Source organism: Oryctolagus cuniculus, chromosome 13 (assembly GCF_964237555.1).
Source record: "Oryctolagus cuniculus chromosome 13, mOryCun1.1, whole genome shotgun sequence".
Classification (NCBI taxonomy): domain Eukaryota; kingdom Metazoa; phylum Chordata; class Mammalia; order Lagomorpha; family Leporidae; genus Oryctolagus; species Oryctolagus cuniculus.
Window position 1 is genome coordinate 57,539,840 of NC_091444.1, and position 13,514 is coordinate 57,553,353.

The window sequence follows — 13,514 nt, forward strand, 5'->3', positions numbered from 1 at the left end:
CCACGAATTACTCTCCTGTCCTGTCCTCATGCTGAGGTGTAGGCCTGTTTGCCTTGCTTAGGTGGGGACACAACACGGCCATGTGCTCCACTGCCATCTCCTGTCAGCTTGCGGTGAAAACAGTTGGTTTCCTGTCCCTTGTGCACCTTCATCAGCCACACAACTCACTCAGTAGACCCTGCTGTGCAATCCTGGACTCTGCCAATTTTCCACTCCCAGAATATGCTGAAGGGCACTCATACCTTTCTGAATATCGAGTTTTTAGTATGGATGCCTAGAAGTGAAACTTCAAATTGCACACATTTCCAAAGTGACGCCTTCAGGTTTTCAGTTTCTTCCAGCAGTTGGAGCCCTGTTGGAGAAAACAGGAGCTGCAGGGACACTGACAGTAAGCCCTGAGAGTCAGAGGGAGGTGGACAAGCCAGCAGTCGTGGCTCCCACAGTGCCCGGAAAGGACAACAGGACAGGGGAAGGCCCCACTCAGCCCCTAATGAATCCTGACCCTGCTCTCAACACAGCAGACATGAGGGGAAGCAGGAGAGGCAGGACTTGCCACTCTGCCTGATTTCTCTCCCTGCTAGCAAGTAGCCATTTCTTGTCACTCAGGAAACTACACTAGGAGGAAGTCATCAAATTATGGAGAGCAATTTGAATGTGCAGGCACGAGGTCACATTCTCAGCTGCAACACCAGGACCCACGTGAACTTGTCTGAGCACAAGTGTTCATGACAAAGCATACTTGGTAGATGCTTAGAGAAATCAATGGGCAGATCACAGTCACACAGAGGATTACAGCTGAGAACAGCACTGAATTACCACCAGGCTCTTCCCGTATTGACCTTTCTCACTACCGGTGGGCCAGCCACTGACCCAGGTATTCCTTATGCTCAAACTCTGCGTGGGTGTGTCCCTGCATCTCCCAGGACTCCAAATTAGCAGGAAGACAGCACTTATCTCCCCCCATGGAGATCAGAGGAGTCCACCTGGTGTGGGACTACTTGGTGAGACCAAGATCAGCACATCCTCTCTCTGGGGCTGACAGTTTAAGAATGCTAAGTTTGCTGTGTTGTAAATTCTGGCTTCATTCAAAGACACTGAGATATAGTCTGTGTCTGCAAAGGCACACAGACTTGCTGTTATTTGAAACAATTTCATCTGCTGTAGCTCCAGCATCAGCTTTAGCGCCAGTCACAGAGCCCACCCATGGCTGGTGCCAGCTCCACAGAAAGCAGGAGCTCCAGGCACAGCCACAACATAGGAGTTAGTGCTTATTATGGGCATCAGGATCAGAGGTAGCACTCTGGCCAGATGTACCCATACTCTCAGCTCCTGGAGAAATTCTTAAAGTAGTTCCTGAACTGATATCAGTCCAATCCTGATGCGATTTCCACAATCACTCCAGTGTCATTTCCAGTACTACAGTCAATCTCAATACCAGTTCTAGCATCAACTCCAAAGTTACAAGCAGGTTCACCACCAAATCTAGCAAAACCTTCAGGGCTACAAACAACTCCAGAAGGCATTACAGTTTCTAGAGATAGAGACAGCTCTATTATCAGTTTTTGCCCAGCTCCAAAACTGGAATTACCTCAAAAACCAATCGTAGAATAACAGATAACAACAGGCCCAGACCCAGAGCTGGCTCTAGCAAGGACCGTGGCCTGAGAAGCAGATCCGCAGGCAGACCTAGAGTTGACGCAGTCTCCAGAGTTAGAAGCAGCACCAGAATTGGCTCCAGCATGACTTCCTGGATGACAGCATCCCCAGCTACCACAGTAGTAATACCGCCAGTACCAGAGTTTACGGTCAGCTCTAGACTGGAGCCATGGTCATAACCAGCTCACTCTCTCTTTCTAGAGCTTCAGCCAGCCCTGTGCATTCTCCAGATTTAAAGCTAGTTTAAGACACAAAGCTACAGCCACCTTCACCACCAGATTTTGTTTTAGGTGCTCAAATACAGTCAGCTCCAGGTCTAGCTCCAATGCAACTCCCATGTGTCTGGGTTGGCTTCAGCCAAGAGCTCGAGGAAGCTGTCTGTTTATCTACACCACCAGCTGCTGAAGTAGAACAACTCTATCACAAACTCCTGTCTATACTCTAGTGATAGCACTAAAATTTGAACCAACTCTAACCTCAATTCCAGTGTTAAGACAGAACCAGATTAAGAGGAAGACTAGTTTCAATCGCAGCCATGGCACTGACTTCTGAGCTCAAAGTGCTCATCCAGGTTCCAGCTGCAGAGGCAGAGTCAGTGGATAATACAACACTAGAGCCAGATCCACTAAATCTCTATCACCAGCATGGAGCCATTGACTGTGATGTTTAGACTGAGAACAGCACTAGCTTCAGACAGAGATTCAACTGTAGAACCATGTATGGCACCAGGTCAGGAGTAGTGCCACCTCCCACCCCAGATTCCCCACCCAGTCTGGCATCAGAGACAGCACCAGCTTTACTGCCTCTGGTAGAGTCAACACCAATTCTTCCCTTAGGTGACCCAAAGCTGCCTCTGGTACCTTTGCTACATCACCAGCTATAAAAATATAACCCACACCATTGCCATACCCGTCAAAGTTTGATGCTAGAGCTGGCTTTGGGGAGTTTACTGGCTAGGGCCAGCACTGTCTCCAGAACTGGAGCTAGCTTCATTGCTAGCTCTAGCACTAACCAAAAGGTTAGGGACATCTCTATGTTTAGCTCCTCTACCAGCTCCACAAGTAGCTTTGGCACCGAGTATCAACTAAAATAAGCTCCAAAATTGATTCTAATCATGATTCTAGTGACATGTCCATACTTAGAACTTGCAGCAGACTCAGGAAGAGCCAACTCTAGTCCTATCTGCAGTGAAAGTCATTGCCAACGACTATTCCAATCTCAGCTCCAAAGACACACTGAGCTCTGGCTCCAACTACTTCTAAACTCATGGCAGCTCGAGAGCTACAATCAGCTTCAGAAACAACAGTAGTCCAAACATCCAAGTTAGGAATACCCCAAGAACCGGTGGAGTGGCCTGGCAGGTAAAGATGCTATCTGCAGTGCCAGCATCCCATATGGGTGTAGGTTTCAGTATCGGCTGCTCCACTTCCCATCCAGCTCTCTCCTATGGCTGGGGAAAGCAGTCGAAGATGGCATAAATTGCTGGTTCCCGCACCCACATTTAAGACACTAAGCAGCTCTTGGCTCATGGCTTCGGATTGGCAAGGTTTAGGATTGGCGCAGCTCTGAAATGAAATAAAGGAGCTCTCAATGCATCTCAAGAAGAATTAACACCACTTCTTCTCAAGATATTCAAAACAATGCAAAGGGAGGGAATCCCCCCAAATTCTTTCTCTGAAACCAGCATCATCTTAATTCCAAAACCTGAAAAAGATGCAACCAAGAAAGAGAAATACAGATCAATTTCCCTAATGAACATAGTCACAAAAATCCTCAACAAAATTCTGGCCAATCAAATCCTACATGATCAGAAAGAGCATTCACTTGGACCTAGTGGGATCTAACCTGGTATGCAGGGATGGTTCAATATTCACAATCAATCAATCAATCAATCAATGTGATACATCACATTAACAAAATGAAGGACAAAAACCTTATAATTATCTCAACAGATGCAGAGAAAGCATTTGATAAAACTGATCACTCTTTCATGTGATCATAATAAGGAGTAAGGAGAACATGATGCAGGACTATGGGAGTACGAACATCCACCTGCGCGCCACCCTGCAGAACCATGCCGACTTCAAGGACAAGATTGTGCTGGACGTGGGCTGTGGCTCTGGGATCCTGTCCTTTGCTGCCCAGGCCAGTGCCAGGAAGACCCATGTGGTGGAGGCCAGCACCCTCCACTGCTCACAAGTGTCCTTGTTGCTGCTATGATTGAGACGACATGATGTCAGAGGCGCCTTCATCCTCCCTCCACCCAGCACCCACTGACCTGGACTTGACAACTGTCACAGGCCTGCGGGGCCTACAGCTCGCACCCGGGTTGGGGTGGGAGGTGGGGCGCAGCTGCTGCCTGGCTAGGCTGGGCGGACCCCCCCCCCCTTTACCTCCCAGTCCTTGGTCAACACAGGTGTCACATGCTGCTTTATTTTTTTTTTTTTTGAGGTAATTACAAACATTGCTTTACCCTTTGAACACTGGAAAGAGGTTGTAAAGCAAGGAAGTTATGTCCTAACAGCTTGCATGCCTGGGGCTGCAGCATTGTCTAGGGAAAGCCACCTTGGCCCCATGCAGGCACAGAGCTCGCGGTGCTCTGCAGACTTCCTATCTGGACAGGTGGGAAGGGTCCTCCTGGGGGTGAGGAGCTCAGGGACTGTCGCAGTCACTGCTGATGATGGCACTCATGTGGGTCCAGTCTGTGGGGGCCAGGCGAGGCCCTCCTTCCTCCTAGTCTAGGGTCCGTCCTGCAGTGCAGCTTCCTGGGGGTAGCTGCTGTGGGGTTCCAAGCTGTGTGTCTGCGTGGCCAGCCTGAACCACTGGTGATGTCAGCAACGTCCAGGGAGACCACCTTGGCTGCCGCCTCCTGCTGCCCCTTCAGGGCCCGGCACTTCTCTAAGGAAGGGTTACCCCTCATGCCAGAGCTTCCAGCTCGGCCCAGACAACACTCAGGCGCACCTCGTGGGAGCGACAGGAGCCCAGCAGCTTCTGAGAGTTGCGATGGGCACCACAGGTCGGATGTAGCGTTTCAGCCTCCTCACAGCCAGGGGGTCCTAACCAAGTCGATTGGCACCAGCTTTCCCACCTTGGGGCTCTGTACTTCCGTCTGAGGAGGAAGACGCACTTCGTGTCCTGCCTTTCTTGGAGCTCTTCTTGGAAGAGCGTTCTTCCTCTCCTCCTTGAGGCTGTCCCCTGCCTCACTGTTGCTCCCCTCCCTCTCCAAGTCGCTGTGCTCCCTGCAGGCCCCCCTCCCAGCCAGGTGGCTGTCTCCGTGGTGCCTGCAGCAGTGGACACCAAGGTGCAGTTCTCATCCTTATCCTTGCAGCTCCCCCTGTGCTCTCCACCCTGGTTCTGGGTCCTGGCCTTTCTTTTCCTAAGCACTAGTGGTTCATCCTCACTCCAGTCACTCTCACTGTCACACCCAATGCCGCCTGCCTCTTGGATCTGCCCTTCCCCACTGTCCCCCGAGTCCCCCGTTAGCTTTCTCTCCTCCTGGGCTCACCTTTCCCTCTGTTGCTCCTGCCTTGCTGTTTCCAATCCTTTTACCAACTGTTGCCGTTGTACCAATTGTTGAGGAACAGTTTTATGTGTGTATGTGTAAACTATTGAGCTGTTTCCTTAGTACAGAGTTGGACTTCTATGTATAAAGTTAATTGAAAATGGGTCTTAGTTGAGAACGGGACTGGGAATTGGTAAGGGATGAGGAAGAGGGTGGAAGTGTGAGCAGGAGGGGATACAGAGGAATCACTATATTCCTGCCGATGTATTTTGAAGTGCAGTAACTTTGCATTCCATAAATAACAAGTTTTTGAGGGGAAAAAAGACATATTACAGGGCATATATAATCAAAGCAGCCTAGTAGGTGTATAAAAACAGAGGTGCAGAGCCGTGCAATAGAAACCACAGGAACTAACCCTTGGATCTACAAACAATCTTTGACAAATGAAGACTGTCCTGATGAAAGGACAGTCTTCAACAAATGGTGTTTTTTGGGAGGGAAATTGAATGTCCAGGGCTGGCATTGTGCTGTGGTGTGTGAACCTGCCATCTATGGGTCTAGCATCCCATATATGCACCAGTTCGTGTCCCAGCTACTCTGCTTCTGATCCATCTCCCTGCTGATGGCCTGGGAATGGCAATGGAGGATGAGCCAGGTGCTTGGATTCCTGACACCCATGTGGGAGACCCCAAGGGAGGCTCCTGGCTCCTGGCTTAGGCCGACTCCAGTGCCAACCAATGCAAACATCTAGATGAGAGGTAAACCAGCGAATGCAGAATCTATCTTTCACCCCTTTCTTTCTGACTCTGATTTTCAAAGGTATAAATCAATCGTTGGGGAAAAAAAATCAGATTTCCATATGCAGTTGTTAGAAACAAGACTTCTACCTGATACCCTATACAAAAATCAACTCAAAATGGGTCAATAATCTAAATAGAAGACCTGAAACCTAAACCAAACTCCTAGAGGAAAACATTCAGGAAATGCTACAAGACACTGGCATAAGCAAAGCCTGCTCGGATAAGACCCCAAGACCACAGGCAATACAAGCAAAAATAGACAAAAAAATCCATAAAGCTAGGCGCTCGGGGCTGGTGCTCTGGCACAGTGGGTTAATGCCCTAGCCAGAAGTGCCAGCATCCTATATTGGTGCCGGTTCGAGAATCAGCTGTTCCACTTCCGATCCAGCTCTCTGCTATGGCCTGGGACAGCAGTAGAAGATGGCCCAAGTCCTTAGGCCCCTGCACCCTCAGGGGAGACCCAGAAGAAGCTCCTGGCTCCTGGCTTCAGATCGGCACACCTCCAGCCATTGCAGCCAACTGGGGAGTGAACCATCAGATGGAAGACTTCTCTCTCTCTCTGTGTGTGTGTGTGTGTAACTCTTTCAAATAAGTATATATTTAAAAAAAAAAAAAACTAAGGAGCTCCCAACAGCAAAAGAAAGAATTAATAAAAGGAAGAGGCAATCTGAACAAATGGAGAAAATACTTGTAAACCATGTGTCCAGTAGAAGCCCATAGCTCCTGGTTTATTAACAGCACAGCTCCAGCCATTGCAGCCAACTGGGGAGTGAATACGCAGAAGGAAGACCTCTCTCTTTCTCTGCTTCTCCTTCCCTCTCTGTGTAACTCTGATTTTCAAATAAATAAATCAATCTTTAAAAAACAAAAGCAATATTACTGACAGCCATAAAAATATCCTGATAGCTGCAACAAATGAGTGGAATTAGAAATAATTAAGTGAATAATATTAAAAAGGAAATAGCTCAGTAGTGTTTAAGCAACTAGTGTCTAAGCATCCCACGTGGGCACTGGTTCGAGTCCCATGTGCTCCACTTATGATTCAGCTCCCTGCTCATGTGTCTGGGATGGCAGTGGAGAATGGACCACTGTATTCCAGTTGCCTCTTCTTTCCTTACCAATTAAATCTGTATGTAGAAACTGAGAGTTATGGTAACTGTTTATACAGTTAACCTACGGAATAAAGAATAGGTGTGGTTCTCTCAACACTAACTCTATCAAACCAACACTCGACTTTCATAACTCACTCAATCACACCTCACAAACCATCATACATACTAGGGACTGAAATGTGTAACAACTTTCCAGTTTAAATTCATTAAGTGTCCACAGGAAGCATAGATACTCAGCTTGCTTATGCCCCTCGCACCCTAACCTTGGAAAACAGAAAAACAAATATTCCTCTATATTTCAGCTTACTTAATGCTTATGGTATTGACTGCACATGACAAGGCACAGAATAGATACCTGTGAATGGTGGATAGGAGAGTAGACAACTGACAGATGGGGTCAGGCAAGCAGTGAAGGAGGAGAAAAAGGCAGACGACAGCAAGAAATAAAACCAAAGGAACCTCAGAATCAAAGCAGCACATATAATCTATAGACCTCAACTACAGGACTGCAACACTGAGCTGAAATCAGATTCAGCTGGAAAAGCAACAGAGGCCCTCTGATTCACCCAGCCCTTTCCTGATGTTGAATCCTGAGACAGATTCTGTGTTCCAAGAGGGTAAGACTCTAAGACAAAGACCTGGAGAAGGCAAAGCAGTGCAGGCTCACTGAGCAGCCAGCAGGATTGCTTGTCTGCTGGCAGGAGTTGATGAAGGGGAGCGAGGCTGCATGGGTAGGCCTTGTGCAAGCCAGAGCCTGTGTAGGATTACACATTGAGGGTGGCAGCTGCTGCTGCTCCCCCTTCCCCACCTCTCTTTTACAAACCAGCACCTACCCATATTCTCCCAGCCACATCACTTTCTTAGGCTTTCTTCTCCAAACCTCCTTTCTCATCCTGAGAAAGAAACAGAAATGCTTACAAACATTAAAAGTGAAGAAAGATGTACTGCATACTTATAAAATAATCATTCCTCAAAAAACCCTAAGGACTAAAAAATATTTGCACTGTCTGGTCACTTCGTATCCTGGCTGGTTTTGTTTGCAATTTCAGCATCTTTCGGTTTAAGAAAGTTGGTGCTGATCACTTTGAACAATGAAATTTATTGAGGCAATAAATCAGGTTCAGGAAGCAGTCCGAACCTATGAACCAAGCAGAGTGACAGGGGCTTTGTATCCAATCTGTACACAGATCTTAACATTATTCATCTGAAATAACTCCACTGTCTTCATGCTTATATGAAAAAATTGCCTGAATTCCCTTAAATGTCAAAGCTAGGATACAACAAACCTGGAATAACAGTGGTTATAGAAACTATTGCTACCATCCTCCCACTGGGCTTTCAGAAGGAAGAGCACTACAAGCAACTGTTCTATTGCAGATACTCACAGCTGACAACCAGATCCTTAAATACACTTAAAACTCAGCCAGTCCTCAGTTCATCAAGTGGTCTTTAAAATACATAACTAAAACTTTGGAGTACTTCACAGTGATCCAATCATATTCAAAAGAAACAATGAGAGAACAAGATAAATTTAGTTAAAACTAGTGTTCTCAGTCCCTAATTATTCTGCAAAATTCTACTCATACATAGAACTCAGGAAGCCATTCTACAGGAGGAAAGGATAGCATCTCTATAAATCTCTTTCCATTTATCCACATTCTATACAACAAGAATGACTCTTTCATTCATATATTGGAAGTTAACTAGACTTGTTCACCTATTCAGGGGCTATTTCTAATGCTCCTGGGCCATGAAAAATGTCAGTGCAACAATTTAGCAAGCTCCTGGAGAAAATGTGAATGCCTAGAATGAAGCATTCTCTGCTGACATGAAACCTAGACACCTTTAGCAAAGACAAATAGAATCCCATAATGACAGTTGTAAAGTCTGTACGTTTTATTGATGAGCTAGTGCTCTGAATATTCACTGACATCCTTGCTTTTATTTGATAGACTTCAGAAATAGATTTGCCTGTTAAAGACATAGCCATATCCATGGGCAACTTACCAGCTGAATCCCATATGCAAGTTGGCTTACTTGCCCAAGTGTTGGGTTGCTGAGGAAAGTAGGATGAACAGCTGTACTTCCTGCCTTGTGTAAGGTTACAGATGGTTAGGATACATACCAACACAGAGGCATTTAGTATACATCTAATACATATTAGCTAAAATCCCAAATAAGCTGCTATAAGCCAGTGACAAATTAAGTCAAAAACAAATTACGAGGGACTGGGGAGGGGAACTAAATACAGCCCTAAGAATAAATGGCTGACAGCAAAGAAACAGTCATGAAATTGTAGACACCAAACTTTGAAGCAGCACACTGAGTTCCGCAGGCTACACATGTCAGAAGACATACAAATGATGTGCATGAAGATCACTGAGACGTTAAAAATACATCAAATTTCATACCATGTTTTTACCATAAGACCAATAAGCACATAATGCATCTTGAAAGGCTCCTATCAAAAGCCGTGTAGCAGTGGCCAGTTAAGCACATGCTGTGGCGTGGTAAGACTGCTTGTGATGCTATCCCATACAGGTTCGGGTGTACCACTTCCAATCCAGTGCCCTGCTGAGGTGCCTGGGAAAGCAGCAGAGGATGGCCCAAATGCTAAGGCCCCTGTACCCAAATAGGAAAGACACAGAAGAAGCTCCTGGTCTCCACTGGACCTAGCCCTGGCCACTGCTGCCTTTCAAAGAGCAAACTAGCAGATGGAAGCTCGCTCTCTCTCTCCTTCTGTTTCTCCTTTATTCTCTAACTCTCCCTTTCAAATAAATAAATAAATCTTTTTGACAAGCGATTTAGCTGGCCCGGCATCACAGCATAGAAGTTTAAACCCCAACCTGTGAAGCTGGCATCCCATATGGGTGCCGGTTCAAGACCTCTCTGCTCCATTTCTGATCCAATTCCCTACTGATACAACTGGAAAAGCAGCAGATGGCTAAAGTCTTTAGACTCCTCCACCCATGTGGGAGACCCCAAAGAAGCTCCAGGCTCTTAGCTTCGGTCTAGCCAAGCCCCAGCTTTGTGGCCATTTGGGGAAAAAAACAAATTTGATCAAAGCTGTGTGTGTGTGTGTGTGTGTATGTCTGTCTGTCTGTCTCTTCCTCGCTTTAACTCTACCTTTCCAATACATAAAAATTCTTTGTTTTTTAAAGAAAAAAAAAAGTGATTTAGCATCACAGATTTAACATGCTATATGTCAAACATTAATGCCAGGCCTATAACTACCGTCTGGACCAGTGAATGTGTTGAGGAACCTGTCAGATTTCAGAAGCAATGTTGAACATTCAACACTGAAAAATACATATTTCAGACAAATTTACTGTAAAATATTTAAATGCAGTAGACTAAGACATCATCAGTTTCTTAACAGCTAGAACAATATAAATCTTTGGTCTCGATCTCATTGTAGACTTTTTTTTTTATCATTATCAAGGGGACACAAAAATTGCCATTAAATTCCCTCTTCATAGATGTACAATTTGGGACATGCTCAAGCTGACTTGCCCCAAATGGTAGAGGTAGAAACATACCAGGGGACTCCAATTTAATCCCATCAAGGTGGCATGTACCAATGCCATCTCACTAGTCCAAGTGATCAATTTCAGTTCACAATTGATCATAATGAAAGGACTAAGAGTCAAAGGGAGCACATAAACAAGTCTAGTACCTGCTAATACTAACTGATAGAACAAATAAAGGGGAGAGAGATCCAACATGGGAAGCAAGATACTCAGCAGACTCATAGAATGGCAGATGTCCTAAACAGCACTCTGGCCTCAGAATCAGCCCTAAAGGCATTCCGATCTGGCTGAAAAGCCCATGAGAGTATTTCAGGCATGGAAAGCCAAGACACTCTGGCCAAAAAAAAAAAAAAAAAAAACCTAAATGAAAGATCTCTGTGAGTGAGATCCCAGTGGAAAGAACAGGTCTTCAAAGAAGGAGGTACCTTTCTCTGAAGGGAGGAGAGAACCTCCACTTTGACTATGACCTTGTCTAGACAAGATAAGAGTCAGAGAACTCAAGGGGCTTCCATAGCCTTGGAAACTCATGACTGGTGCATAGGGAGATTACTGATGCCATAAACAGGAGTGTCAATTTGTAAAGTCAACAACAGGAGTCACTGTGCACTTACTCCTCATGTAGGATCTCTGTCCTTAATGTGCTATACATTGAGACTTAATGCTATAACGAGTACTCAAACAGTATATTTCACTTTGTGTTTCTATGTGGGTGCAAACTGTTGAAATCTTTAAAGTATACTAAACTGATATTCTGTAAAAAAAAAAAAAAAAGAAAGAAATTATTAATTCCCAACTTGACTCTCACTGGGATTAAACATGACAATAGGTCTGATCTGATTTCATCATCATTTAAAAAATCATCTATTATTTTTCACTTTATGCTTCTGTGTAGGAGCAAACTGTTGAAATCTTTACTTAATTTATGCTAAACTGATCTTCTGTATATAAAGAGAATCGAAAATGAATCTTGATGTGAGTGGAAGGGGAGAGGGAGTGGGAAAGGGGAGGGTTGCGGGTGGGAGGGACATTACGGGGGGGAAGCCATTGTAATCCATAAGCCGTACTTTGGAAATTTATATTCATTAAATAAAAGTTAAAAAAAAATCCCTCTTCATTTAAATTATTCCTTGCATTTGAAACGTAGCTAGAAGCAGAACAAAAATCTGTTCCCCCCTGCAGAGCAGACAGCCCATCATTTGATGTTTTAAAAAGAAAATATGCTTATGAATAAAATGATGACTTCTTTCAAAACAAGTTGGGAATAATCTGTTAAAATTCATACAAAATGAAGGCCATAAAGCAATTTCCCTAAGTAAACATCTAGGAATTCCCTAGTCTCTGGTAATTTCCAAGAGAATTGTAAAATAGCAAGCAATGTCAAGAATCAAGTGTAATAAATGAATAAATCTAAAAAAAAAATGGGTAGGCCAGTGCTGTGGCACAGGGGGTTATTGCCCTGGCTGGAAATGCCGGCATCCCATATGGGTGCTGGTTTGAGACCTGGCTGCTCCATTTCCAATCCAGCTCTCTGCTATGGCCTGGGAAAGCAGAAGATGGCCCAGTTCCGTGGACTCAGGCACCTGGTGGGAGACCCAGAGAAAGCTCCTGGCTCCTGGCTCCTGGCTCCTGGCTTCAAATTGGCACAGTTCCAACTGCTGACCATCTTGGGAGTGAACCACTGGAAAAGAAAACTCTCTTTCTCTCTCCATCCCCCTCTCTCTCTGCCTCTCCTCTCTCTGTGTAACTCTGATTTTCAAATAAATGAATAAATCTTCAAAAAAAAGAAAAGTAAATAAAGGTTCTTTAAAAAAAAGAATCAAGTGTGGAAGTGGAGGACAATCAATGAGCCAATCAATGGCTGGGGTCTGTGTCCATCGGCAGTTGCCGCCACAGCTAGAACGTCCATGAGAGCTGCCTGGAGAAATTCTGCTCCTGGCCAGCAGTCACCCTTCATGCAACCAGAGGAAGGCCAACAGTTCAACCATTAGAGTACGCCTTGAAGAAGAACAAAATAATGGAAAACCTTTTAAATCAAGTCTTTTTATTCCGTAACCCGTTTTTAAAATGATTTATTCATTTTCTTAAAAGGCAGAGTTACAGAGAGAAAAGGAGAGACAGAGATCTTCCATCAGCTGATTTACTCCTCTAGTGACCAGGGATGTGCCAGGCCAAGCTAGGTTCCAGGAGCTTCATCAACATCTCCCATGTGGGTGCCAGGGACCCAAGTACTTGGTACAACATCCACTGCTTTCCCAAGTGCATCCAGCTTCCCAAGCAGGAAGCTGGATCTGAAGTGAGGGGGCTGGGGCTAGAACTGGTGCCCATGTGTGGTGATGGAGCAGAGGTGGTTGATTTTCTTACTGTGCCACTACGATCGCCCCTATATTAACTTGTCTTTAAAAACTTTTTCCTGGAGCTGTCATTGTAGCAAATCAGGTTAACTCAGAGCTTGTAACACTGGCATCCATGTTGGATCACCAGTTTGAGTCTTGGCTGGGCAGCTCCACTTAAGATCCTGCTCCCTGCTAATGTACATCAGAAGGCAGGACACGATGGAACCAATAGCTGTGTCTCTGCAACCCATATGGGAGACCCAGGCAGAATTCTGGGTGTCCAAGCACCAGCTGTCGTGGCCACACAGGGAATGAAGCAGTGGAATGAACATCTTTCTCTTTCCCAAGAATTTCACCAAGGAGGTGAGAGAAGAGGAGGCACAATTTTCCTATGAAGAGGACATTGGCAGATCACTTTCTTGAAAAAACACCAGAGACAGAAAGAAGCTGGGGACAGCGAGCTCACCTGAGAACACCTTCCCAGAGCCCTTCACAGCCATGGGAAACGCACACCTGGGAACCCGCATCATTGTGGTCCGCTGAGGTCAGCAATTTTGCCAGTTTTGGCACGGGTGAGAGGG

At 45.5% G+C, this 13,514-nt stretch overlaps 1 non-coding gene and 1 pseudogene across 1 annotated transcript in view; both read right to left on the minus strand.

The window, feature by feature from the left end:
- The window catches only part of LOC103351033 (formin-2), a 134,321-nt gene that overhangs the window by 51,594 nt on the left and 69,213 nt on the right, over positions 1-13,514 (minus strand). The gene's annotated exons all lie outside the window — the stretch shown is intronic.
- On the minus strand, positions 359-13,463 carry LOC127483489 (HIRA-interacting protein 3 pseudogene; annotated as a pseudogene).